This window comes from Vicugna pacos, chromosome 27, assembly GCF_048564905.1.
Source record: "Vicugna pacos chromosome 27, VicPac4, whole genome shotgun sequence".
Taxonomy (NCBI): Eukaryota; Metazoa; Chordata; class Mammalia; order Artiodactyla; family Camelidae; genus Vicugna; species Vicugna pacos.
In genome coordinates, this window is record NC_133013.1 from 15,446,097 (window position 1) to 15,474,096 (window position 28,000).

Consider the following 28,000-nt stretch of genomic DNA (forward strand, 5'->3'; position numbering starts at 1 on the left):
CAGCCATCCTAACGGATGTGAAGGGAGAAGCTTTATTTTTAAGAAATAGGAACTATAGTGGTTGTTAACCTTCTCCAGAGCAGAGAATCTGAGAATCTGATGAACTCTCTGGAAATGCCTCTAAACATACAATTTTGCATAAAATTTAAATAGATTCCTCTCAGGGGCCGTGAAGCTCAGATTGCAAATCCTTGATTTGTCCTAACAGGTCACTTGCACATAGTAATCTATCATACTTGCACTGGTAATCATCCTTTTCTATGTCTTTCATATTTTTTTTTGGCATTTGCCATCTACCTAGTGCTGTGCAAAGTGTTTAATATATATTTTTCCTCCTTATGAAAACTCTACAGGGGAACGATGATTATTCCCCTTCTACAGATGAAGAAACAGGCTGCTCAGATTTCCCACAGATAATCAGTGGGAGGAGCTGGGATTCTTTGAGCTTAAAGATTTGAGTGTAATTGGGGGAGATCTACAGATACTGGATGGGGAGGCAGCACCCATGTTTGATGCCTGGGGCTAGGGAGTACCCTCTTGGCTTCGCTGGAAGGGCGCAGATATTTGCAATACTCGACCTTGCCCAAGCTTATCAATGGATGTCCAATTACTAACCTTTGGAGGCTGTCTGAAATCCTTGTGGTTCCCAAAGTTCCTCAATGCTTTATCCATTCTCTTTCTTCTAGGATTCTGAGGGGAGGTAGCAGTGTATATCCATGACGAGGTCAACAGAGGAAGACCACCCAGAACCAAATCAGGATGCCCTGAGTCGCGTTGCGCTGTATCAGCTGTAGAAGTGGGGAATAAAAGGAAAAATAACATGGCACTTCCTGTTTTCATTTTGTTACCGTGGTAACCATTCAAGGGGTCACAGCTCTTGGGCAGAGCTACGTTTCTCATCTCCCTGCACATCCATCGCAGTTGTCCTTGTAGAAATATTCATGTCAGCCTCTTGACACTCGCTTTGGCCATTTCTATTCAGATGTTGCTGAGTATTTCTGACACAAACTTGGGCACATTTGGGGGTGTTTATATCTACTCAGTTTTTATTATGTGATTTTTATCTTTGCCAGGAGCAATGAAACTGGACAAAGGTGACCTGCTGCTGAACCCAGCCCCCGATAAGCTGCCTCAGTTTCCCCACTTCATCTGAGAAGAGAGCTCTCTGCAGAGACACAGACACAAGCACAGTTTTATTTGGCTCCTCCTTGAGATCTTTTTTCCACGGGGCTGAATGCCATCAATTCACCATTCCAGGCAGACAGCATGGGGTAAGGACCATCATATTATTTACTTTATAATTTGTGCCATTAATCCTTCTAGGAACACTAGGGTTCATCCTCCTTTGACGTTGCATGTTGCCAAAGTCTTTCATTGGTCAGCTTAGATTTCTGGCTTTTTAAGATTCAGTGTTCTCTGTCCTTCTGTACCCCATTGTTTACTGACAGAGGTGCATGAACAGTTCAAAACAGATGAACACGGCCCAGAGAAGCTAGTATTTATGGAATAACCATTTAAGGGTATCTGCCACTTGTTACTCTAGGAATTCCCCTTTATCCCCCCGTCCCATCCACATGGCTGCTTTGGGAACTGCCATCCTGGTGCAACGTTGCTTTCCCTGTGGCCAGAGTTGACTGGTCCACATTTATCACTCAGTTAACTCACTGGGCCAGTTTCAGTTCTTTCCCAGAGAATTCCATTTGGGAGGCAGAGAGGGCTGCCTCTCTTTTCTGAAGCTTGATTGACAAGTGTCAAATCTGCAAGCTACAGACAGCTAGGTGGGTAAAGGGGTGGAGGGGGTGGCCTGTAGCTGGAGGGAAAGCAAGAGGAGTAGAGACTACATTCATTTCCAAGGGCTGCTGTAACAAATCACTACAGACCGGGCGGCTTAAAACAACTGAAATTTATTTGCTCACAGTTCTGGAGGTTAGAAGTTCAAAAGCAGGATGTTGGCAGCGTCACACTTCATCAGAAGTCTCTAAGAGAGGATCCTTCCTTGTCTCTCTTCCAGCTTCTGTTGGCAAGCCATGGTGTTCCTTGGCTCGTAGACACATCGCTCCAAAATTTTACTCTCTGTTTTCACGTGGCTTCTCCCCTGTGTCTTCACAACGCCTCTCTGTTCCTTGTCTTTCTGCATGTCTTCTTATACGGACACCAGTCATTGGATTAAGTTTCACCCTAATCCAGTGTGACCTCGTCTTGATTTTAACTAGCCACATCTCAAAGATCCTATTTCCAAATAAGGTCACACTCTGAGGTTCCAGACAGACACGACATTTGGGGGACACTACTCAACCCAGTACAAAGAGGGCGGCCTGCTGGCATCTAGAACCTTAATGATTCCAGCTGAGATTCCAATGTGTTCCAATGTGTTCTCCAGACCAAAACCACATTCCAAGCTTTGGATGTTGTGAGACAGGCCTGTATTCTTACAATAAATTCTCATGTGTGTTTGACTTGTTCAAGCTGGGTGACTGTTAAATGCAACCAAAAGAATGTTTAATATGCATAAAACAATATAGAACCCCACTGTTACAATTCTATTAGCTGCCGCTATAAATAAAATAGTAAGATTTTTGTCTGTGGGCCCAGTAGGGGGTGGGAGCCATATTAATCAACTTGACCAAGCACATACAGTGTATCACACGGTGCCCAGATGGCCAACCTCAACTCAGCCAGCTTAACAGGAGGGTCATGAGCGGGACAAGCTCAGGCAGACACCAGGCTCCAGTCCTGCTTCTCTGTGAGTCTCTTGGGTCTGCATTTCTCTTGAAATCGTTCCTAGGCTTGAGCCCCTGGGTGGTCACAGGAGTGGCTGGAGCAGGTCCAGGCATCATATTCAGACACAAGTTTCTGAGGGAGGCAGGGCCATCTCTTCTTTAGGTGCCTCTTTAGGGCACGGAAGACTGTCCCAGGAGTCCCCCAGCAGACTTCCCCTCAAGTCTTCCCCTCAAGTCTTCCCCTTACTGGCCCAAAATATGCCACACGCCCATGCCTACATCAATCACCAACCAAGGATCTAGGAATCCATGACTGACTTGGATCTATCAGGATTTCCCCCTTGGGCTGGGGCTGAGATGAACGCCCCTCGAAGCTTAAGACTGAGTGAAGGAGGGCAGAAGCATGTTCAGAATCAAAAGAGGAAGGGACTGTGGGTGAGAAATGCACGGTGAGTGGGCAACCAGCAGCACATTACACCTAGCGAGCTTATGTTCCCCAAATCCCAAATGGCTGTAAGGCTCTTTCCACCAGACTTTTTAGATCACGCCGAAACACCCATCCATGTGCTGTAGGCAGTGTTTGGCAGAAGCGCCAGAATGGAGCATCCCACCAACGTTCTGATCTGTGCCTCTGACGTCAGTAGCACAAAGGGTAAAAACCAGCTCAGCCAGCTTTCCTGGGGGCTGCAGAACTTTGGGAATGGCTCTTTGAAAGGTGGTTTTAGGAGACCTGTGGAGGAACACACTTGACAGCTGTGAGTCGGGGGGCCAGGCTCCTGGGTGATGCCCCTGAAGGACTCAGCAGCCGACGGTCTTGGCCAGAGACCCCAGCGTCGGCCCCACAGCTGAGAGTCCCATTCACACTACTTCCTCAGCTGGGGAAAGGGCGTGAGGGGGTGCTTCCAATCAGGGCAGTTGTTTGACCCTACAAAATCATGATCAACAACTGTTAAAATCTACCAAATCTATCTGCTCTGTTTTAAAAGATTTATTTCAGTATAGTTGGTTCACAATGTTGTGTTAATTTTGGGTATACAGCACAGTGATTCATTCATACATAAATATATATTCTTTTTTCATTATAGGCCATTACAAGGTATTGAATATAGTTGCCTGTGCTGTACAGTAGGACCTTGTTGTTTATCTATTTTATATGTAGGAATTAGTGTCTATAAATCCCAAATGCCCAATTTATACCTACCTCCTTTCCCCCGTTAACCATAAGTTTGTTTTCTGTCTCTGTGAATCTGTCTCTGGTAGATAAATTCATTTGTCTTTTTTTTAGATTCCACATATAAGTGATATCATGTGGTATTTTTCTTTCTCTTTCTGGTTTACTTCACTCAGAATGATGATCTCCAGGTCCATCCATGTTGCTGCAGATGGCATTATTTTATTCTTTTTATGACTGAGTAGTATTCCATTGTGTAAATATACCACAACTTCTTTATCCAGTCATCTGTCGATGGACATTTAGCTTGCTTCCATCTCTTGGCTATTATAAACAGTGCTGCTGTGGACAGTGAGGTGCATGTATCTTCTCAAGTTACAGTTCCCTCTGGATACATGCCCAGGAGTGGGATTGCTGGATCATGGGGTAAGTCTACTTTTAGTTTTTTTAAGGAATCTCCATTCTGTTTTCTAAATAGCTGCATTTCCACCAACAGTGCTGGAGGGTTCCCTTTTCTTCACACCCTCTCCAGCATTTGTTTGTGGATTTTTTAATAATGGCCATTCTGACTGGTGTGAAGTGATACCTGGCTGTAGTTTTGATTTGCATTTCTCTGATAACTAGTGATATTGAGCATTTTTTCATGTGCCTATTGGCCATTTGTATGTCTTCACTGGAGAAATGTTTGTTTAGGTCTTCTGCCCATTCCAAACCTATCTTCTTTTTATGGTCAGTCTCCATCCAGCTGCCCCAGGCTCTAAATGAGCCCCCCAAGATGGTACCCCAGGTCTTGTCAGGTCAACTTGTGGACAGCCACTGACCTCCGGCAGCAGGAAGTGATTCTCTTTGGGACCCAGTCCTTACAGAGTGGGTCTCAGCTCAGTTTTCCAGTGATCTGCAGGGCTGGGGCAGGGCCCTCTGGACTGGGGTGTGGGAATCACTCTGGGGTGGGGTACAGGTCAGGGCTGCGAAAACTGTCCCAGGCCTTATATCCCATCCTAGAGACTTCCTGACACTCAGAAAAGGGGAAAGAGGCTTTCTTATCTGTCTCATGGAATCACTAACAGCCAATGATTCGGATGTTGCCCCCTCTCCCCACCAGTTTACACGTAAGGAGCTGGGGCTTCAGACAGGATGAGGTGTGTACCCAGTTCATACTGCAGGTGAGTGGATTCAGAGCCTGTGCAAGATCCCTGAGGGAACGGGACACAGGAGACACTCATGTGATAGGAGATGAAGGTCAAGACCGCTACTTGGGAGGGCAGGCTGGGGGGTCCCAGGGACCCGGGCACAGGAGAGGTAGCCGGATGCCTTGCACTGGGAGGACAGAGGGTCATGGGATGGGCTGTAGATGGTGCCCTCTGATGGCCACTTCTGGGAAAACATGTCACGGCCAAGGCTGAGCTCTCAACAGAGAAGCAGAGTTGGCTGGGATGGCAGACAGGTGGGGGAGTAGTTCTTGGAAAGCGGAAAAGCACTAGGGACTGCTGGGACGTGGGCAAAGTCTTGGTCGCAGTTACCTGCCATGTGATGGCAGTACTGGGAGGGGGAGGGGCAGCTGCAGCCCGGAGGAAGCTGGCCTGGCTGTGCATTCGATTCAAAGAATGAGGCAAGGATGGACTGGAAAAAGGAAGAGTGAATCAGAGGCCCGGAGGAGCAAGGGTTGGGCCAACCGAGAGGGGAAGGCTGGTCAGTACTCTGAGCACTGGGCCTGAGGGTGATGGAGGAAGGGAGGACCTGGGCAGCTCACAGAGGGAGGGGCTCTTCTGCATGTTTAATTCAAAGAGGTCTCATGATCTGGGGATCCAATTCTCCCTTTTACAGCCAACCCTGGGGTGGGGAGCAGGTGGGGTGGGATCCTGGGATTCCTCCAGGTGGAGATCTGTGTACAGAACTGAGCCCCTGCTGACCCCATCCTTTCCCCCTAGTGGGACGTGCAGGGGTTGCTGGTGGGGACTCGGAGCCCAAGAAGGCTGGCTTCCCTCATGTCTGAGGAGCAACAAAGAACCTTCAGGCCAAATGAAACTCAGTTCTTTTCTGGTGTGGCCAAGGGACACCTTTCATTGTCAAATTCAAGACCAGCCCTTGATGGAACTTGCAACGGGGCCAAAGCCATATGGGAACGTTTCTTTATGGAAATGAGCATCTGCTCTCTATAAGTCATGCAAATGATGGTTAATTGTGCCTTCAGAGGGATGTGTTCCCGTCCCCCGCACGGTGCCCGCAGGCCGGGTAATCTGACCACGCTTCAGAGTCCTCAGCTCTGTACCCACTAGATGGAGGCAGCCAGAAATCACCCCAGACCGGGCAGTGCCCTCTGCTGACGGTCCACCAAGTATTCAGGGTTCAGAAAGGGACTAATGCATGCGGGGCTTCTACCGTGTTCCAGGTTCTGGCCAAGGCATTATCGTTTCATTAATATGGGCAAAACCTGGTGTGGGATCCGCTGCCTTAGAGACAGACAAGGAAACCAAAGCTCAGAAAACGTATGTAGTTTGGCAGAGCAGGTGGTGGGACAGAAGCCCAGCCAGGACCGATATGTGAACAGCCCAGCCTAACATTTACTGAGTGCCCAGGTCATGTCTTCAGCAAACGTTCTCTTGTTCTGCCTCCCTCTCCCTCTCCTATGAGTGGCTGAATAAAGGAGGTCTGCACAGGAAAGCCGTATTCTTTCGTAATTCACACCTCATTTCCTCCCCAAAACAGGAGAGATGGTTATGACAAGAAGCCCTCACAACAGGACCGGCAGAATGAAAAAGAAAAACGGTTCAGAGGAACCAGCCATTCCCTGCGGGAGGTCGGGGGATTAAGAGTTTCTGTGTCACCGTCATCACCATCTTGGTCAGCAGCAGGTTGGATGGCGCTGGAATTGGTACACTTGCCCTGCACGCCCAGCTTCCAAGGAGCTCGCGAGACTCACGATCTCACAGTTAGCTCTGCTCAGGGTTTGAGAACTCCTTGGAGGATTAGGGATTGAACTAGGGTCCCACCCTTATGACCTCGTGTAATCTTATTATCTCTTTAAAGTCCTCGTCTCCAAATATAGTCACATTCTAAGGTACTGGGGATTAGAATTTGGGGGAACAATTCAGTCCATAACGTAACAAGCCCTAAGCCTGTGCTGAGTCATTAGGCTGCCCTGCCTGACTGGTCTGGGTGTGCGACCTGGGAGCACTCACCCCGAAGGTAACCTTGCTGTGACCTCCTGGGGGGGACAGCTCCAGCAGTCTCCACGCTCCCCGTGCGAGCTCCTTTGTGCCCACTTCCAGGATGCTGCTCCACCAGTCCTCCTGCCTGGAATACCCTACCCTCTGCTCTCAACAGCCCCCTTGCCACCCCACCGCCCCCTACAGCTACCTATCAGAGTCTTACCCATCCTTCCAGGAGACTCAAATGCCACCACCTCCATGAAGCCACCCACAGAAAAGAAGGCTAAATCCTGCCCTGGGGTGCCCAGCTGAGAGGGTGCCAAGAGGGTGCCGAGACGGTTGGTGTGAAAAGCCAGCAGGCTCTTTGTCTGCCACGCCCTGGGCTGGCTACCGAGAGTCCAAGCTCAAACTGCCCATCACCTGACAGGCTGATCAATCGAGAGACGAGTTGTCGGGGCAAGGAATAGCGACTTCATTCGGAAAGCCGGCCGACTGACAAGATGGGGGCTAGTGTCCCAAAGAACCATCTTCCCCAAGTTAGAATATACTGAAAGGAGAGGGAGTAAAGTCAAACACTTCCTGGCTCTGGTCTGCCTCCGGAGGGGAGGTGTTCACTTCTTCCTTCCTGCAGCCGTTCACAGGCGGGCCTGGTCAGGGCGTTTCCTGTGAGCTCCACAAAGCTATGTCGGCTTAATGCTCATTACCAGGGAGGCAGGGTCCCCCGAGATGGGCCGCTATGTATAATTTAAGCTAACAGGGAGCATCTCTTTAGTGATGAACTGATAACAGAACACAGGAGTTCTTCCCTATCACACATGCAGGGCCCTGGGCCCGTCAAGCTGGGCCCCTTCCAGTTTGCACCACGACTCCTGTGGCCTAGGGGGGCCCTGCGTCCTTGCAAGGAATGATTCTCCTCTTTTATCCTTTCTCATTTCCGTAGAATTTTATGGCAGCTCACATACAAATGTATTACAGGGGTTTTTGTATTTGAATTACCCTCCTGTCTAGGGGAGTTCTGAGTGCGCAAGGGTTCTATCGGCCGTATCTGCTCCCAGTCCTTTCACGGTGTGCAGTACTTTGTCGTTCATTCACTCGCTCACTCCATAACATCCTCGAAACTCAACTGTGTAATCGAGTTAAAGTTTGATGAATGAATGCGAGTGAAATGTCACCCCCTGCCCAGGCTGCCCACATACGTCTCGTGTCCTGCCTCTCCAGGCCTCCCTGCTCACCCAGCCAGTACCCAGGAGTATGACCCCCTGGAGAGCCAGCTTCCACTGTGGGCAGCCGGGCAGCGACAGAGGTGAGCCCAATGCCCAGGGGCTCCTGCAGCCTCCTCAGGACCCTCAAGTGTGCTCTTGCCCAACGCCAGCCCACCCCCTTCCCCAGGGACTCCCTCCCCACTGCGTCCACCTGCCCCTCCCACCCTAAGCTAATCAGGCGGGATTAGCTTTTTTTGGGGGGGTACATCATTTGGTTTATTTATTTATTATGTTAAATGCAGGTACTGGGGATTGAGCCCAGGGCTTCCTGCATGATAAGCACTCACTCCACCACAGAGCTATACCTTCCCTGCCAAGCTAGTCAGTCTGGAGCGGGTAGTGTGGGTCGAGCCTACGCATTCTGCCTTACAGGCTGGGTGGGAACTGGTGGGAGCGGGGGCCATCGCTGGAAAAAAGGAAGCAGGCAGAGAGGTGGACACTGCTCCTGGCGTAGGATCCTAGCTGGGAGTGGAGGCACCTCAGCTTTTGCTGGGAGTTGCAAGGAACTACCCCTGGCTGGTAGCTTCTTGGAGAAAGAGAGAGAGTATTGTGCCCTGAGCTAAGAGAAGTATATCAAAGCACACCCCCACCAAAAAAAAAAAAAAAACAAAACCCAAACAAATAAAAGAACACAACCAAACTAATAAGGAAATTGATTCTGTTTAAGCTACTGCAATAGGCAGAATACCCTCAATCCAAAGATTTGAGCATCTTGTGAGGCAGAGTAAACTTAAACTTAAACTTGTCTAGGGAGGAGCAGACACGTTATCGATGGGGCGATTTCACAGTCAGGTTTGTTTTTGTAATTAGGGAGAGTCTCATTCATCCAAACAGGAAATGTTCATGTCTGTGTCCAGCCAGTTCCAGGGGGACCACGGGTGCATGCAATCAGTTATGAGACAAAGCACAGGACACAGGAGGGACTGTGTCTGGCCTCACCACAGGGGATGAGTCTTACGAGAGTCATGAGAGAGCGGACAGCAAGCCTTAGTTAAGCCACGTGGGAAAGGCAGTTCTTTGCAGCGAGCTATTTCCCAGAATGCCAAAGGACGGGAGGACTGTGGAACTTATGGGTTTTTGGAGGATGGGAGGTGATTTCTTCACCAGCTTTGTTTTCTGGAGGAACAGGGCTCGGGTAAAGTTCAACATTCTCAAATTCTCCCAGTGACTTTGCCTGATGCGTGTTATCAGACTAATTTTATAATAGTAAAATTTTGAGATGAAATAAGATGCCCTGGATCTCTCTGTTCAGAAGTGCTAGGAAATCACTCGTAGCTGGGAGGAGGTAGGGGTGGGAGAATTTGGGTCTCGGGTCACTGATCTCTGAGGGACTCTTTTCTTTCTGCTTCCGAGGAGAGGGTGCTGGTGGGGGAAAGTTCTGTGCGGTGCTGGGCGTGGGGAGGGGAGGGTGTTATTAGGAACAGGCTGTGAAAGATGGAATTTGCAGAAACGATGGCGTAGGGTGACTTCTCTGCACATTTGTTTGAATTCCCCATTGACTTCACATCCCGTAGTCTTTCCCTTCATTAGCAAATAATTTTACCGAGAAGCAGAATGAAATTTCAGTGCAAGAAATTATTTCCTGCCAAAGGAGCTGTAAAAAATTAATCAGCAGAAACCGCAATTAAAATAGGGTCGGGAGACCAAAGCAGGGAGCTCTCAGGCTCTGGGATGACAGCAGAGCCCCACAGGAAGAAGACAGTCTCCCTCTTCTTGGTCGCAGGAGCTGAGCCAGTAAGAGCCAGTCACAACTCAGCCAGTGGAAAGCCATGGGCTCCGTTTACAGCCCTCCCACTTCCTCTCCCCTCCATAAAAGAGTGCGCCTCTCCATTTCTGCTGGGGACTTGCGCTTGGTTTACCATGGCTGCAGACCTCGAACTGCAATTCTTTGTTGATCCTGAATAAACCCATTTTTGCTGGAGAAATAACTGGCAGTCTGTTTTAGATCAACAGAGCGTAAAATCTCTGAGCCTCAAATCAGACTCGAGAGAGTCTGGATTTGAAGGAGGATTCACAGTGGGTTAGAAAGAAGCCTGTAAAGGCCACATGTCTACATGTCACAGACACCTTGGAAATGTGCACATCCTTCCACTCGGGACTTTCATTTCTAGGAATTCAGCTGACGGAATTAGATAATGTTCAAAGATGTTCGCAGTGAAGGAGCTACCCCTGCATTGTTTATTACTAATGAAAAACTAGAAACAACTACAAGTCCAATAATAGTTCGCTAAATAAATTATAGAAACATCAACATAATAAAAATACATGACCATTGAAAAGAGAGCATGGAGGTATACTTGTTTATGCAGTGTTGGGGGAAATTCCTGCCTCCACTGAAAACTAGGCGTTGTGTGGGGTACAGCCCCCCTGGGTGAGCTGACTGAGTCTACGGGGTTCTTCACCTTTCATGACCTTTGAGCTATTTTGCATCTTCTTAAGTTGTGGACAGCTGATAGCAATGCAAATAATTCTTTCTAGACATGCAAATACATTCTGTCCAGTCATTCTGTCATTTGACTGGGCCCTCCCCAGTGGGAGAAACCACTTTTGTCTCCATTTGAAAACGTCTTTCAGCATTCCTCATTGATCAATGTCTCTGCTTTCTTCACTCCTCCCCTGTAACCTCGTAATGGTTCCCTCACTAATAACAAGTTAAATAAAATCTTTAACGTGTTGATTTTATATGTGTAGGAGAGTCATGATTTCATCTTAAAAGAATGATCCTTTAACCATTGAGAGGTACTCATGATCACTATTAAATAATAAAAACAAGTTACAAATAGTGTATCTTATATTGTTCAAAGAAAAATGGCACATATGTTAATCGACGCACAGAAATAAAAAGTTCAGTGCAGTATATGCCAAAATGTAAAAGTGTTTATCTCAGCATGGGTTCATGGTTTAACTGTCTACATGTTTATCTTATTTCTTAGGCCTAACATGTATTACTTGTGAATAAAAAAAACTTAAACTCGGGTGGGTTATAGCTCAGTGGTAGAATGCATGCTTAGCATGCACGAAGTTCTGGGTTCAATTCCTCGTACCTCCATTAAAATAAATAAATAAAAGTAAATAAATAAAGGTAATCTCCCCCGCCCCAGGTTTTTTTTCATTTCATTTTATTTTTTAAAAACACTAAAGAAGCATTAAACAAAATCTGGAACACATCAGCCTTTTTAGTCACATCCCCATGGGATTCAGATCCCCCTTCTCGCAGTCTGGCAGGTCTAAAGTCAGGAGGTGGCTTTTCTGGCATAACCCTGCTTCCCTTCTGGGGGAGGATAAGGTGCTGACATTTACAAAGGCCCAAGGGGGCTTTAGGGCTGCGGCTCCCTGCTGGGCTGCAGGCCCAGAGGTTCTGGGCTGGTCTGCTGGGTGTAAGGATGGGGCATGGAGTAGAGGCTTCTAAGGATAATATCTGAGACTCTTAAGATGCGGCTACACACACACACAACACACACACACATGTGAGGAAATGTGAGGAAACCACTGGTTCATAGAGAGGCTTTGAATAATTATGGTTTAAAAATACCGAGTTATTGATAACTTATGCCTAAATCTCTAGTAGTGGGGATACCAGACAGTCTCAGAGAACGCTAGGAGCAGAGGGAGCTGTGGATGGTTTGAGTTAAAGAAAGGTTCCTGGTTAACATCCTCCCTGGCCCCACAGGTAGAAGCTGGTGGGCAGACCTGGGCGGGGTGGGCAGGCTCCTTGAAGATGCTGAGTGAGGTCATGGGAAGCCACCACGAGGTGCAGTCTCAGCCTGGGGAGGGGACGACAAAGGTATTCTGTCCCTTTGCTGGAGGGTGGGGGTGAGGAGGAACATTAATACCCTGAACAGCTGCTCTGCCCTGGGAGGACCAGGGAGCCTCTAATTGGGCAGTCTCTGCCAGGAATGAAATGTATATCCTTTGCACTTCAACTTCTGTTCTATTTTCAGACTGATTCATAACTAAAACACGAAATAAGTGACGGGAAGGCGTTTAGCACTGACACCTGCTCACCACTCGCTGCTTTCCTTCCTCCCTCCTCTTCTTCCTCAGAATCTGCGAGGCCAGACAGTAGGCGCTGACTCTCAGACTGTCGTGCTTGCGTGAAGGAAAAGCTGGGCCGGGCTAACAAGCTAACTCACAAATCTGAGTGTAACATGTGTCGGATCACTGATCTCAGTTCTGCTGGGCTAACTCGTAAATCTAAGTTAATTAGTGTCGGTTTGCTGATTCCCTGTTCATGTTTTTTTTGCTAGCCAGCTGGATTTTCAAAGAGACATATCTAGCCTTGAAGTGTTGGTTTGCTGCCTCCCTGCCTCTACTTTTGTGATAATGATGCTGCTAAAGCTGTTCCATGCCTTTTGGCCAAACACCCCAAGCTTGTAATTAACCCTATGAAACCTCATGCACATGTCTTGGGAGGTGCTCAGAGCTTCAGAGCAGAAGCCCCTCTGAGCCCGCTGGCGTAATAAATCTGAGTACTCCAACCCTCCAAGTGGTGCTTGTTTCTTGCTGGCCTGTCATTTCCATAACATTTGCAGAGCTGCTTTCTGCATGTAAGTGCAGAAGCAGTGGATTCCAGGCTGGATCTACTCCTGGGAAGAAACCTGGCTTCCAACTGCACGGTCCAAGCGGCCCTTCCAGCTCAGGACGCCACAAGCGCGCCCTCTGGTGGCAACAGCCCCGCACGTTCTCAAGTGGCCAAGGCTCGGCCATCGCTGGAGGCTTAACTGCAAAGTTCAGTGCCAGGCGCCTTGTCACCGTCACCACACAGCAGACCCAAGTCAGCCTAGGCGGCTGTCGCGCTTTGGACCGAATCACTCCGCAGGACTGCAAGCTGCCTTGCTAATTCCATCAGACAAGAAAGAAGGGTGTGGGAGCTGGAGAGGGCCAGGGCATTTTCAAATTTAAGATACAAGTGGCATCTCTCCCCCAGTTTCTCAACATTTCATTATGAAAAGTTTCAAAGATACCTAAAAGTTCAAAGAACTTCACAGTGAACCAACATCTATCTATCACCTAGATTCATCCATTAACCTTTCACTCTACCTGTTTCATTGTATACCTATTCGCCTACCCACCCTCTCTATCCACACATGAAAACGTCTTATTCTTCTGATGCATTTCAAAGTAGGCTGCAGACACCTCCCTCTAAACATCTCAGCCCTCAGTCTGATTTGCATTTGCTGGGCTCCCCTCGCAGGCCCACAAGGCCTTTACTCGCCCACCTTCAAGGCCAGAGAAAGAAACACATCCGTGGTTTGGTGGATGGGGGAGGTTACATGCCTGAAGCAAGGTCCTGGAATGACAGCCCACCGTGTGCGAAGAACGGTGGGCAGGACAAGGCAGCATCTTTGCTCCTGGGGACAGGGGGAGGTTAGCAGTTATAGGGGAAACTGATGTCAGGTTGGCTCATTTGTTACCAGGGAAACCAGCAGAGGGGCACTCCCCACCACCCCTCTGTTTAGAACAATCCCTAGCTGGGGCCTGGGGCAGGCATGTAGGAAGGTCAGGCGAGTGGGTCGTAGGTGAAGCAGGCACTGGTCGAGCAAGAGAACAGCCACCTCAAGCGGCCCGACCATACGGGATTTCCCTAATGGCCAGTGGCGCTGAGCATCTTTTAATGAGCATAATGGCTATTTGCATATCTTCCTTGGAGAAAGGCCTGTTCAGATGCTTTGCCCAGTTTTTAATTGGGCAATTCATCATTTTATTGTTGAGTTGTTTTAGTGTGGGTTTTAGCAAGGGGCTGGCTGAATTAGCTCACTGTCTGACCATCTGGCAGTAGGTGGATCAGAGAGGACTGTCTTAGAAAATCAGATTTTTCATGTGCTATTTCAAGCAGATCACAGTGCAAATAAATGAAACTGGAGTAGGATTTGTCAAGCCTTTGTTACCCCATGGAAGAACGCTTTCTGGCTGTGTGATCTTGGGTGAGTTACTTAACTCTTCTGAGCCTCAGTATTCAGTCCATTTTATAGATAGATACTCTCCTTCTCAATCTTTCTGAAAGCAGCAGCTCTCACTCACTCAGCGCTCGCCCTATGGCAGGCGCTGTAGCCCATGCTGCACCAGGACTGCTGAATGCCATTTCCTGTCTTCTCCTGCTTCTCAAAGCTCAACTGCGGTTCTCAGGGCTCAAAAGCTCAGATCACTTGAAGGAAAAGTCACACATGCTTCATCGGATTAACCAAAATAACTTCAACTCCTGATAGATGGAAGAGAAAATGATACATCCCGCTCTGATTTGTCCACGAAGAGGCACTGGGACCCTTAGGATGTCTCCCACCTTCTGGGAGAGGAGACCTGGGAGGCAGAGCTTCCGGTACCGGTCTTGTCTTTCCACGAGGGGCAGCCTGCATGGGATGACGGCGACCCTGGGGAGATGCTGGCCCCTTCCTCGTCTAGCTTCTTGGAAGGAAGGGGCAGAAGAGGAGGTCACATGGATGTGCACAGCATGCGAACACACACTACCCGGTACACGAGCGCACATGACTCGGTCAGTGCCCTGGCATCAGACTCAGTAAGAAGATTACCCCTTAGTGAGGGGCACCCAGGGAAGCAAGAGGCATGCAGGTGTTTTCTCTGCTCCCTACAGGCTATTTCTCTCTGTTGTCAGCCCAGCCTGGGTTTAACACAGCAGTTAGTTAGTTAGTTCGTTCATTCATTCATTCATTCATTCTTTTACAAACGTTTGTGCAGCATTTCCTCTGTGCCAAGCATTGTTCTAGCCACTGGGGATTCAAACCTCAATTCAGTCCCAATGTGCTCATCACCAAGGAAGGGAGAAGACAGGTAAGTAGGTATTTATGTCCTGAGACACTAGTGAGCCTGGATGGTAGAAGCTGTGCCAGCCTCTTCAATGTCTAGGCAGATACAGAAAATCACCTCGGGATGGGTTCTTTTGATCAGAGAGATGAGTGGACGTAGAAGCTGGATTTGAAATAAATCCCTGTTGTCCAGTCTGCCTGTCTCAGTCCCTGAGGACACTTGATAATTTACTTATCACTGACTTGGGAACAAAGGGAGATTGAACTGGCCTGATCCTCCAGTTTCCAGCCCCAGACTTTTCTGGGTTTTTTCCCAGCACCGGTGAAGAATACTAATTATTCATAATGGAATCAATCACGTCCGCACACCATATTAAATAAGACATGTTTTCCTAAAAGGCTCTTTGGACTATAAAATGGGACATTCCATCTCTCTCTATACGCAGACCTGACGTCTTGTAACTTCTAGCCGTGGGAAACCTACGAAGGTTACTGTGCTGGATAATGGCCTCTATTTCTCCCAGAGAGGTACTTTTCTGCCTCAAACCCCTACCCATCTCCTTATCTTTCTGTGCGTTCACATCATCATTAGTGTGACTGTGGAAAGCATTGTAGCTGTTTTAATAAAACTGCTCAGGGTGATCGATCATGGAAACTAATTGCTAAGGTTACTGGAAATTCAGAGGACCAGCTCCTCGGAAAGAACAAGTTTATTCTAACACTTGCGCACTCTATTCTGCCCTCTTTTTGCTCCACGTTTCTCTTTCTCCATCTATGCCCCTCCTACCCCCGCCAGACGCAGACGCCTCAGCTACCGAGGTCATGTGGGAAAGTGCTAGCAGGAAAAAGTGAAAGTTCAGAGAGAATCTCTCACGTGGGGAGCCGGCTGCCTGGTACCGGAGAGTTTAAAAAGGGAAACAAAAGGAGAGTCCGAGTGCCCAACACTTTTTTTTGCAAAATGATTTGGAGTTCCCCTGTGGTGGGTGCGGGTTAACCTCAGAAAGTCCCCTCAGCTGTTCCGTCTTGGATGTCTTTTCTTAAAGATGCAGTCCCTGGAAAGTGACTCTGCAGGTGTCTTGTGTTCCATTCTTTACCGTCCACGGCCTGCTGTCTGAGGGGTACCTGTCTCTTCCATGGCCTTTCTGAGTCTTATTCAAAGTCATTTGCAGTAGCTATAATAGGATCTATGGACTATTTCCAAATGGGCATAATTAATATCATGGTGGCCAAAGAACGATCAGGGTTACCCCGATTATTCCTTTTCCACCCCGACCCTTTGGGATTGTGTAGACTCTACCATTATTGCCATGTTAACCCAGACTTCAAGAATAGCCCCCTTTTGGAGACCCGCCTGTTGTCACAATGACCGTTCAAACCTAATGTCTACCTTGGCAAATTTCTTATTTATTGGCATATATCAAATGCACACAGGGCAAATTTTCATTATGTAAGTGAAGTATGTTGCAAATGGTACAAATTAAATTATTAAACTCAGTAATACTCTTACTATGATTAAAAAAAAAAAAGAATAGCTCCCTTTTGTTGAGTTCAGGGCCAGCTTCAACTCAGATTGGTAAGGTGGCATTATCCTCGTTTTACAGAGGAGAAAACAGAAAGTCAGTGAATTTAAGTGATTTGCCGAAACTCACCCAGGAAGCATCGAGTTATCCAGATTCCTTGGTCTTTCCACGACACCAGGCTGTCTCAGAGTGGTCAAGTGGGAGTTTGCAAGTCTGTCGATTACACAAGTCAGGTGACCTGGCCTTTGATGAATTCACTCCTGTCTGGCAATTCAAGCCCTGAAATATTTCAAGGTAAGATATGAGTGTGTAGGGCCCTCACTTTGCAGTATGTGTGCATTTGATCTTCACTGATGTGCCCAGCACTGTTAATCCCTTGGTGACAAATACAATGAGCCCTATGCAGTCTATGAACTCACGCTGCCCTGAACATTGTTTTGATTATCTGTAGTTGCGGTTTCTTAAGCGGAACAGCGTGAAGCTATGAAGATGCACGTGACCTGACTTAGCTGCCCCACTGACGAAGAGACTCATCCAGAGGTGCAGAGCTGGGCCTCTGAAAACTAACAGTGGCTCCTCTCCTCCTTCTGCCTCGGCTTCAAAGCTTCACCGCCTTGATTCCATTTCAGCACTGAATCTTCCGTCTTTCTTCATAAAGGAAACGCAAGCCACAGCGTGACCTCCCCTGACTTCCTGTCACTGTCACCTCCACCTAAGACATATCGCATCACCACTCATTCTTGCCTCTTTCTCTCCAGTCAAAGTAGAGGGGGGATCCCTCCTCCTGGATGTATCAGTCAGGGTCAGACAGGAAGTGGTTTTCATCAGATGGTTTAAATGAGGCGGCTTTCAACTGAGGGTCTAATTACAGAGGGTGTTTGTGGACGGGGTTTAAAGGAACAAATAAAAGATATGGAGACACCCAGAGCTAGCAATAATGAAAGTCATTACTACCCTAGGTTTGAGGACACCGGGGGAGAAAATCTTGCTACCAGAGCCTCTGAGATCTGGAGTTGTGGGAGGGGTGATGGTCATGGAGGGACAGAGATGCTACCAGAAGAGTGGGGCAGAGGCAAGTCTTGACTGCCATTGGCAGAACCCAAATGGAAGGCAGCTGTATTAGTCAGGGTTCTCCAGAGGAACAGAATATTTTTTTATTTATAAGGAACTGGTTCATACAATGACGGAGGCTGAGAAGTCCCAAGATTCGTAGCTGGCAAACTGGAGACCCAGCAAAGCTGATGGTGGAAGTTTTAGTTTTAAATGTAGGAGAAGACTGCTGTCCCAGCTCGAGCAGTCAGGCTGGAGAAGTGCCCTCTTATTCAGCCTTTTGGTTCTATTCAGGCTTTCAACTGATTGGATGAGACCCACCACATTGGGGAGGCCAAGCTGCTTTACTCAGTCTGTTAATTCAAATGTTAATGTCATCCCCAAACACCCTCCCAGACACACCCAGAATAATGTTTAACCGGATATCTGGGCACCCCCTAGCCCAGTCAAGTGGCCACATAAAACTAAATCATCACAGTGGCCTCTTAGAGCCCATACACTGCCGTATGGGAGCCTCCGGGAGCCCTGAGCAGGGCAGGGAAAGACAGCGCCTGGGCGGGGTGGAGAAGGGATGGAGAACAGCCCGCACGACTGTTTTACTAAGTGGACTGAACTCCTAGGAAGCAATGAGGAGACTGGTTTGCTTTCCCCTCGTCGCTATTTTCAGTTACTCTCCAACTGATCTTGGGCAGACTTTGTTTTCTTTAGCCACTTTGGGGCCCAATTAGCTCATTTCCAGGTATTAAAAGGTCCAATCTAATCTGAAACAAACACATCAATCCCTCAGGCTGTTCAAACATTCTTCCTTCCCCTCGTGACTCAGCCTCATCAGCCGTGGGGGAAGTGGGTGCACAACTGTTCTTTCTCCTGTTCTGTGTCACATCCTCTCCCGGCGGGCTGTCCCAGGATGGATCCTGGAAGAAGGATGAGTGGGAGCCTGGTCAGAGGTCTTTTCACTTAGCTGAGCTTTTGTTCCCACGTCTCCCGTGGCTGTTGAGTGCTCTCTGAGGATCACATGGCTTCTATGGGGCACCCCATGGGAGCCCTGGACCGCACCATTTCCTGATGTAGGTGATTCACCTTGACTCTCCCCAGATCCTGCCCCCTAGCGGTACATCCCACTGCCTCCTCCACTGGGGACCACTTCCCGCGGCAGGCAGCTTATCTGAGCAGGGTCCCTTCAGCCCTGCTCTGACCTGGCTCCTCCTCCAGCCTCCAGCTAGCCCGGGGGAACCCACGCAGCCCCGTCTCCGAGTGTTGGCGGAGGAATGGGCTCCTCTGCGGCCCCTCACAGCCCTTCCTTGCTGGGCTGTGACAGCTAGGTGGGCGGGAGGCTGTGGTCTCTGTACCACCAATTACCGAGGCACACATGTCGAACTCTCCCTTCTACTCCTTCAAGTTTCTTTTAAAAAATTCTCTACCACCGTAAGGAAATCCCCACTGAATCTCTGGCCCGTCTCACACTGGCCATTGAGGGTGGAATCACTCTGCAGGTAGTCTAGAATGCAGGGCCAGGGCTGGGACTAGGGTGGGAGAGTGAGGCACTGGTGTGGGTGTAAAATTTGAGGGGGCACCAAAAAACTTAGTGATCTGGATAAGTAATATTTTAATGCAGTTAAAAAAACTAAAATCAATGCAAAAAAAGTCCTGATGAACAAAATATCAAAAACTTAGTGTTTTTTTTTTTTGGTGGGGGGAGGTAATTAGGGTTTACTTATTTATTTTTGGAGAGGGTGCTGGGGATTGAACCCAGGACCTCATGCATGGTAAGCAGACACCCTACCACTGAGCTATACCCACTCACCCCTGCCCCTACCCCCAAACCTTTGCTATTAGTGCCAGGGGTCAGCCCTGGGAGCCTCTGTAGGCCACAGCCCAGTCCCTCTGAACTTGAATAGATGCTGTCACAGAATCCTTCCCGGTTGGGGCGATGGGGAGAGGAGCGTGGCAGACTGACTGACTTCCTCCGTATCATCTCAGTTTCTTTCCTTAGGTCTAATCACTTTCATTAAAATCCACTGCACGTTTCCAGTGTGTTAAAAATACATTTGCTTTTGTGCTGTGCATGTCTTCAAAACCTGAGGACAATCCCACGCTGCACAACTCTGAACCAGTCATACGGTTTTACGTTCCCACAGTTTGCAGGAAATAGAGTTCTGAGCAGTTCAGGATGATTTCTCCAGCCCCAGAGAACAGACACAGTCCAGAAATATCCCCATTCTGCTGGCCCTCCCTCTGGCTCTCCGAACTGCCTCAGTATCTGTTTACAACACAGCGGGGGGCTCTGCTTGCCAAAGTCTGAGCAGGCTGGGAGGCGGGAGCTGGGGTCGCCCGAGGGGGGCCTGCCCTTTAGTCCAGGCAAGTCCTTCTGGGTCTTATATGCTGGGTTTTGGATCCAGTCTTCCTGGGAAACGCATAAGAAATGCTGACGTGGAAGTCACATTTAGCGACAGAGGGGTGATTACTGTTCATGGAAATGTTTGCATTCAATGCCAAATTAATGTGTTTTAAAAGATTTAGGTATCAGCTAAATATTTTGACAGAGAAGCAAAAATAACTGTGAAGACCCCTCCATCTGGCTCCCCGTGTTTACTGCATGAGTATCTACACTGATGCTCTGGAAGTCTCACTGATTCACCAAGAATTAATGTACAGAAAACGGTTCTGTCTCCGGGACAGAGGAGGAGACAACTTTTTGTCCCAAGAGTTGAGGACAAGGAGAGAAAACACAAGCACAGGTCACCCCAGAGGGATTCCGCCCCCTCTGCCTTCCTTTTCACGCCCAGGATTAATGTCACCCCCTCAGCCCTCCCCCCAGATTCTTCCTGGATGTGTTGCCATGATTTGTGCAGTTCCAGATGTGGTTGTAGTTGTACGGGTGTGAACGGCTGTGACTGAAACACCTAGAGTGGGTGTCAGCGGGTGGTACTGGAGAGAAGACTGTTTGCACTTAAGGAATCTCAGATCTACGGATCTGGGAGGGAACATGGAACTTTTTTGGAGTGTCAGTGAGACTTACATAGTGGAGGGTCAGGGAAGGCTTCCTGCAAAGGGGGACTTCTGAGGCAAAGCTGAGGTGTCTGAGAAGGAAGGACCTAGCTTGGTAATCCCAGCACACTGACCCCTTGTGGCTCCCCTGACCCGTGGGGCTGCCCTCACCTGGGTCCCGGTGGCTGGCCTCCCTCCATCTGCAAGGCCGCCACCTGGCTGCCCGGCCAGCTCTTACTTCCCGGCCTCACCTCTAACAAAAATGATGAGAAACGAAATTTTTTCCTTTTTGGTGCTAAACCTCATTTGGTGGGACATCCTGCCTGAGGGGCCAGGAGGTTTCTGATCGTCATCTTTATTTCACTTTGCTCCTCCTGAGTTTTGCTACAGGAGGTTGATCACAGGTGATGTCCCAGACTCTGATGGAGATAGCAGGGAATATACAATATATAGACTGGTTACTTTCCTAAAATCCAACAAATTCAGAATTCCAAACCCCTCTGGCCCAAGCATTTTGATGAAGGGATCGTGGCCCTGAGTCTTCCCTGTAGTAACTGCCCTGAGCATCCCTGTATTTTGTTGAAAAGTCTCCCCAGGAGCCCAGGAGCTTAAGAGAAGGAGTCTTGTTCCATCTTTATATACCAGGACCCTCAAATGGGTCATGCCTGTAAACATGATAAATTTTGGTGGACAGATTATTAATTGGGGATAGCCCTGACCACTGGTGAGGATGACAGGGCAGAGCTGTAGGGGGTGGCTTTTGCCATGAGATGCCGCACGGCTGGACCAGGTGGACATAGCACAGTCTGCCCTGGTGGTGGTGGGGTGGTCACAGCCTGAGATGAGCAGGACCCACCCCCAGCCTGCCCCAGACTCACCTCCACACAAGTCCTCAGGAACTTGAATAAAGTGAGGGCAGATTTGCAGCAACATAGATGGACCTGGAGATCGTCATTCTAAGTGGAGCCAGCCAGAAAGAGAAAGAAAAATACCATATGATGTCACTCATATGTGGAATCTAAAAAAGAAAAAGGCAGAAATGAACTTATTTACAAAACAGAAACAGAATCACAGACATAGAAAACAATTATGGTTACCGGGGAGAAGGGGTGGGAAGGGATAAACTGGGAGTTTGAGATTTGCAGATGCTAATTACTATGCATAAAATAGATACAAGTTTCTTCTGTATAGCATAAGGAACTATATTCAATATCTTGCAGTAACCTACAGTGAAAAAGAATATGAGAAGGAATATATGCATGTATACGTATGCCTGAAACATGCTGTACCCTAGAAATTGACACAACATTGTAAACTGCTACATTTCAATTAAAAAAAAAAAGAAAGTGAGGGCAGGAGACCCCAAATTTACTGTTATCAACTTTCTGCTCCCAGATGGAATGAGTACGTTCATTTATAGAAAAACAAAGAAAACCTACTTCTTGCGTATCCTTGCTTGTGGAGTAGAATCCACCCTGGCTGAACAAGTGAATAAAGCGATAAAGGAGGACTTTATCATTTATTTTAAATCCCTGATGAGTCCTATTCTCCTATATGTCAGGTGTTGGTTTATTTTTGTCATTCTCTGTGACATCCAAGGGACCTCCACAGCAGCTTCTGACTTATTTAGAGCTAGGTAGGGCATAGTTGGGCAGAACATCCAGAAAATGAGATGGTGCGCTAGGGCCAAACCTGACTTCGGGCTCTATTTCTGCATGTGGGAAGAGAACAGTTTCAAAAAACTTGGTTGAGCAAACAAACAAACTTCTAGAGAAAGAGATCAGCTTTGCGGTTACCAGAGATGGGGGTGGAGGGAAGGAGAATTAGATGAAGGTGCTCAGCAGGTACAAAGTTATAAGATAAGTACTAGGGATGTATGGTACATCATGATAAATATAACTTAACACCGATGTATGTTATACATGAAAGTTAAGTAAGTCAGTCCTGAGAGTTCTCAATACAAGGGAAAACTTTTTTTTCTTTTTCTTTCCTTTTGTACCTATATGAGATGATGGATGATCAGTAAACTTATTGTGGTAATCATTTCATGATGTTTGTGAGTTACCACCTTGAAATTATGCAGTGCTGTACTTATATGTTAATTATATCGCAATGAAAGTGGAAGAAAAACAACTTTGGTTTAAGTAGATATTGGTGGACAGAACCCTAGAAATTTTCGGAGAACACCAGATAGCTAAAAAAGAAAAAAGGGGGAGAAAAAAAAATCCCTTCTCATCCAATATTGTGTGGCTGGGGGAATGCAGGATACCTAATATGTCACTAGGTGGCACTGCTGATCCACACTTGGAGTACCCAGAGCCAGTCTCTATGGTAACAAGTCTACAAAATTATGAGAATTGGCCTTGTCCTCTGGGTGTGTGCCTGTGTGTATGAAGCAGTTTCGAGTGTTCAGAAAAGTCAGCTCTGAGCAGTAGGGACTGTTGATATGTAGCTGTCAAAGAGATAGAATCAAGGAAAAATTACCATACTGATCAAAGCAAGAAGGAACATGAGAGTGGAGAAATTGCTCTTTCTAATACAGTTGCAAACTACCTTTCCTGATGGCTCGGACTCCAATGCTCTTTAATGCCTGCAGCTTGGAAGCAGGGATCGAGGCATGCTGGGAGCCTGGGGGTGGGCTGCAGGCTGGATTTGCTTTTGTGCAATATAGCACTGCAGCAGCTCAACCTGGGGGGCACTGGGGTTGCTTGAATTGTGGGTGTTCTAGGATGTTCTATTACGTAAAATATTACATAAGGCATCCAGTTTGGCTTGTTATTTTATGTCTAGACATTGATGATTGCTCTCCTTCCAGTGTGGGTATCCCACGCTCTCTGTATAAAATGTGTTCCCGGAATGTGGCTCTGCTAGCCCTGGACGCCCCTCTTCTTTGATCAAAAGCCCAGCCCCACGATCTTTCTCTCTCTCGTACTTTCTCATTGCAGGGCCCCGGTGCCGGGCGCTCCATATTCACTCCAGCTGTCCTGACTTCTTGGATTCTGGACCAAGACGGAGGGCAGCTCTCACACCTGCAGGGATAAGAGGTGCCTTGTAAGCTGACGGTGAGAAAATGCCGCCTTGGTGGAAAACTACTTGTCCCAAGTCCAGTTTCTCGGTGGCGAGGGAGCCGTGGAGACGCCTCCTGTGTGAGTCCTAACTGGTGTCCCTCCAGGAGAACAGGTTGTACCTGCAGAGGGCTTGTCTCAGAGTGAAATTTGTGTTGTTTGTCTGTCAGCAATACCGGCCTATTGAGTGGAGCTAAATCATTATTTAAAAGTCTAGTTTTCATAGACAGAAGGGAAAGAGAAAATGAAAAAAACAGGACCGGAGCAGTATCTTCGCAGAGCTTTGCAAGAATTTACTCATCATTGGATTTTACCTGGATAGCTGCTCGGGATGTATCTTAGAATATTTTTTAAATGGTAAATATTTTGAAGTAACTTCAGAGTTAGAGAAAAGTTATGAAAACAGCACAAAGAATTGCCATGTATCCTTCCCCGACAGTGCCCCAATTTTACCTTCCATCATAAAATAGAGATCTAATGCATTTTTTAATACTTGTAAAGGTAGGTAACAAATATGATGTCTTTTTACCTCATTATTTTCTAAAAACAAGGACATTCTCTCACATAACCACAGGACAATTATCGAAATCCAGAAATTAACATCAATACAATTCTATTATTTAATCAATGGGCTCTGTTCAAATTTTATCAGTTGTTCTATTAGTGACTTTCATGTCATAAGGAAACTTTTTTTTTATAGCTCAGAAGCCAATCTAGGATCACATATTGCATTTAGTTGACATGCATTTTTATTTTTTTATTAAAAATTTTTTTGAGAGGCAATAATTAGATTTATTTATTATTATTATTTTTAATGGAGGTCCCAGGGATTGAACCCAGGACCCCGTGCATGCTAAGCACACACTTTACCACTAACCTATACCCTCTCCTCTGTCATGCATTTAAAAAACTTTTTTTAAAGTCGCCTTTTACTTGATAGTGGCCTTTGGTCTGTTTGCCTTTTCCCCCTTTTCTTGCTATTGTGAGGCAGTAGCTGGCAGCTGAAAGCTTTTCCACTTCTTGGAATCATGATTGTTTCTTAAATGGCTGGCAGGTCTGGTGATGGAAAACATACACATTTACACAAGCCTGGGTTCAGATCCCAAACCCGCCAGTTCCTAGCTGTGTGGCCTGGGGGACAGTGCTTCACTTCTTTGAGCAATGATTTCCTCTATAAAATGTAGATGCTCATCTGAGTCTTGGAAAGTCAGTATGAGGATAAGTGAGATCGATAACGTCCAATAAAGACTTACCCACCACAGGGCCTGGTGGAGCAAGCTCTGTGTGCAATTTCCCGCATTCTCAGAGGGAATTCTTTTATATTAAAAATATTCAAGAATATCCGAAATATTTGAAGATGTGTTTTCATTTTCTTAGATTTAAACCATGAAGTAGTTTAAGTAAACTTTTAAACACTGTGCATTTCCTCAACTTTTACAATGATTGAAAACATCCAGAAGATCGCCATAGCTTTTTTAAAAATAGAGTTTTGATTTTGAGATAGTTGCAGATTCGCATGCAGTTGTAAGACATGCAGAGAGAATTTGTGTACCATGTTCCCCTGCTGGTAACATCTCGCAAGACAAGACGCTGGTACAATATCTCAGCCAGGATACAGACACTGATGCAGTTGAGATGCAGAACGTTTCCCTCACTATGAGGATCCCTCCGGTTGCGTTTTTTTTTTAGAACCACGCCCACTTCCTTCCCTCTCCCATCCCCTCCTTAACCCCTGTCAACCACGAATCTATTCTCCATTTCTATAGTATGTCATTTCAAAAATCTTATGTAAGTGGAGTCATACAGCATGATAACCTTTTTGGGATTACAGCAGACCACTCAGCACAATTCCCTGGAGACGCCTGCTGCACCTAGAAGCAGTTGTTCTTGCTCATCACTGAGGAGCACTGCATGGCGTGATGCACCACTCTCTGTAGCTTTCTTTCTAGAGCTTAGTTTACTTGAGTTTACTTCAGTTGGCCACACATGAGGGCACACGAGCTCCTCCAGCCCAGAAAGTAGTCAGTCAGACAGCTCTGTGTCTGTGCAATACTTGAGAAAAAAGTTCTTGAAAACCTTTTCAAAATTAGAAATCAGAAATTCGAAGATTTTATTATTTTCAAAGAGTGAGAAAATTAAAAGTAAAAACAATTCTCAAGAAACCAGATGCTGAAATAGGAAAGTTTCCCAACAACTGATGAGAAATTCTGGAATGACATGGCTAACAATAGGTGAGGTGGAGGCATGATGTTTCTGAAAATTGCTGATGCTGTAAAATTAAGAAAAACAAAACCAGGAAGAGTTGTTTGGCAAATTCCACGAATCTATCTCAGGTTTTGCCTTTTCTTTTTGCACTTACACTTTGCACTTCCTTCAGGTACAGGACCTAAGAAAGACACCATCAACCCAGACATAAGTGGCTATGGAGGAAGCTGTGATGGGCAAGTGGACGTGGGGCCCTGAAGGAGCTGATGTTCAGCATCCAAGTGAATAAATAAATGAACGACTTGTAAGTACACAGTTGACTCTTCCTTCCACATCCCTAGACAGTTTGCATGTTCACGTTGACCCGTCAACTTTTAAAAATAACGTATTTTCATTAGGGAAGTGGGAGATCGCTTTGCGCTTGGCTGTCAGGGGAGGGCTTCTGCCCTTCTCTGCTCTGGGATGAGAATGCAACAGCTTCTCCTACGGCCGTTTAACTTCCAGCTCAGCCGAGGCAGCGCGTAACAGAAATAAATGTAGAAACAGGGCAGCGGGCTGGGAGCTGATTTGCATTAGAACTTCCCTGAACACTTCAAATTTGCAATTTTCAGGATGCCCTGAGTTGATCTGCAGGAAAGTAATTTGACTCTAGTTTGCTACCCATTCAAACCTCAGGCGTGTTTAAGCTACACTTTTTTTTTTTCTCATCAGGATTCTAATGGAGTAATTTATTTTCTTCATTAGTTTTCGCTCCTGAATGCTAGTTCAGATGCTGCCTGCTCTGCTATGGGAAGAGATGGAGCCACTGTAACTGTGGGTTTTGGCTTTGCGACTAATTAAATGAGTGGTCCTGGTAAACTGACAGTCTTTCTGATCATCGGGTTTTCTCATTCGTAAGAAGGAAGGTACCCTTCGATATCACTTTAGGATATGTGAGTTGATACCTGTGTGCCAGATGCGTCCTTGGCTTGAGCATACGGAGTCCCCAAGGGCCGATCACCTGTCCTCTGCCCACAGACCTCATAGCCGCACCACGGGCTCTGTCCAGCCTCCTTCCTGCTGAAGTAGGCTCACTGGCAGGTGGAGAAAGAGCTTGTTTCTTAGGCCAGCTCCTTCCTAGAAGTCCCAGCAGGACGTGTGTGTGCACAGGTGAGTGAGTGTGTGTGTGTGTGTGTGTGTGTGTGTGTCCCCCTAGTGGCTGAGTCCTTCCCTTGGAAGCCAGTTGTCTTCTCCCCAGACTGTCAGACACAGGCCAGCCTCCTGCCCACTCCAACATCCTGGCACTGCTTTCAGCCTGACATCTGGGGCACCTGGGCTCATTTTTGCCTTGGGCCCTGAGGTCAGCCTCATCTAGGGGGACCCCCTGACTCAGCAGGTATGTAGGGGTCTGAACACCAAATGTGAGACGGGCTCAAATCCTTCCCGCAGGGTCCCCAGAACTCTGAGCATCAAGGTAGTGGCTGCACCTGGGCTATGTCTCCAATATTCAGTGACAATCCTCAGTTGACCGCTAGGGGGCAGTACTGCCTGACTCTTCTGGCCACCTTGTCCCACGTGGCCCAGGCCCCCAGGGCTGAACACACGGGGCGCGGAGTGTTGAAGCTCAGAGCCACAGGACAACAGCTGTGATCACTGCCACTGCCACCGCCACTGCCGTGGTTAATGCTTCCCCGCTTGCCCCACAGGTCAGAAATGCCTTCCTGCGCCGGAGCCCGGGGGCCCCTCCTTCACAGGACTCCTGAGCGCTGAGCACCTAGAAATCTTGCCTGGCACTCGGCTTACTCTGGCATTTATTGTGGTTTTTCTTCTTAGGATACTTACCTCTATGTTTAGTTTACGTTTCTGCAGGGGAGGAATGCATTTTCATTTCTCTTTGATCACCATCTCTGCCAGCCAGTAGCCCCCCTCAACCTGCCAGACAGTAATCAGCTTGGCACTAGGTCCAAACAAGGTCTCAGCGTGTATTTGCTGACGATGGGGTGATGGCGGCAGGACTGGGATGCAGAAACCGCGAGACCCAGGCCTGCTGTGTGCCTGGTATTTCTGGGAACACCCAGGTATTCCTAAATCCATGGCCCTTCCGTCCTGCCTCACTCCTCACCTTTATTC

The 28,000-nt window shown here is 47.5% G+C and overlaps 1 long non-coding RNA gene across 2 annotated transcripts; it reads left to right on the forward strand.

Moving 5' to 3' along the window:
• The first annotated feature begins 893 nt into the window (after positions 1 to 893).
• Positions 894 to 6,957, forward strand: LOC140689709 (uncharacterized). Of its 2 annotated transcripts, none has more exons than XR_012064764.1 (5): positions 894 to 943; positions 1,074 to 1,271; positions 4,229 to 4,317; positions 4,994 to 5,054; positions 6,598 to 6,957. It is a non-coding gene; the product is annotated as an uncharacterized lncRNA (long non-coding RNA). The 2 variants fall into 2 exon arrangements; XR_012064765.1 differs by having other exon boundaries at positions 902 to 992.
• Positions 6,958 to 28,000: the final 21,043 nt, after the last annotated feature.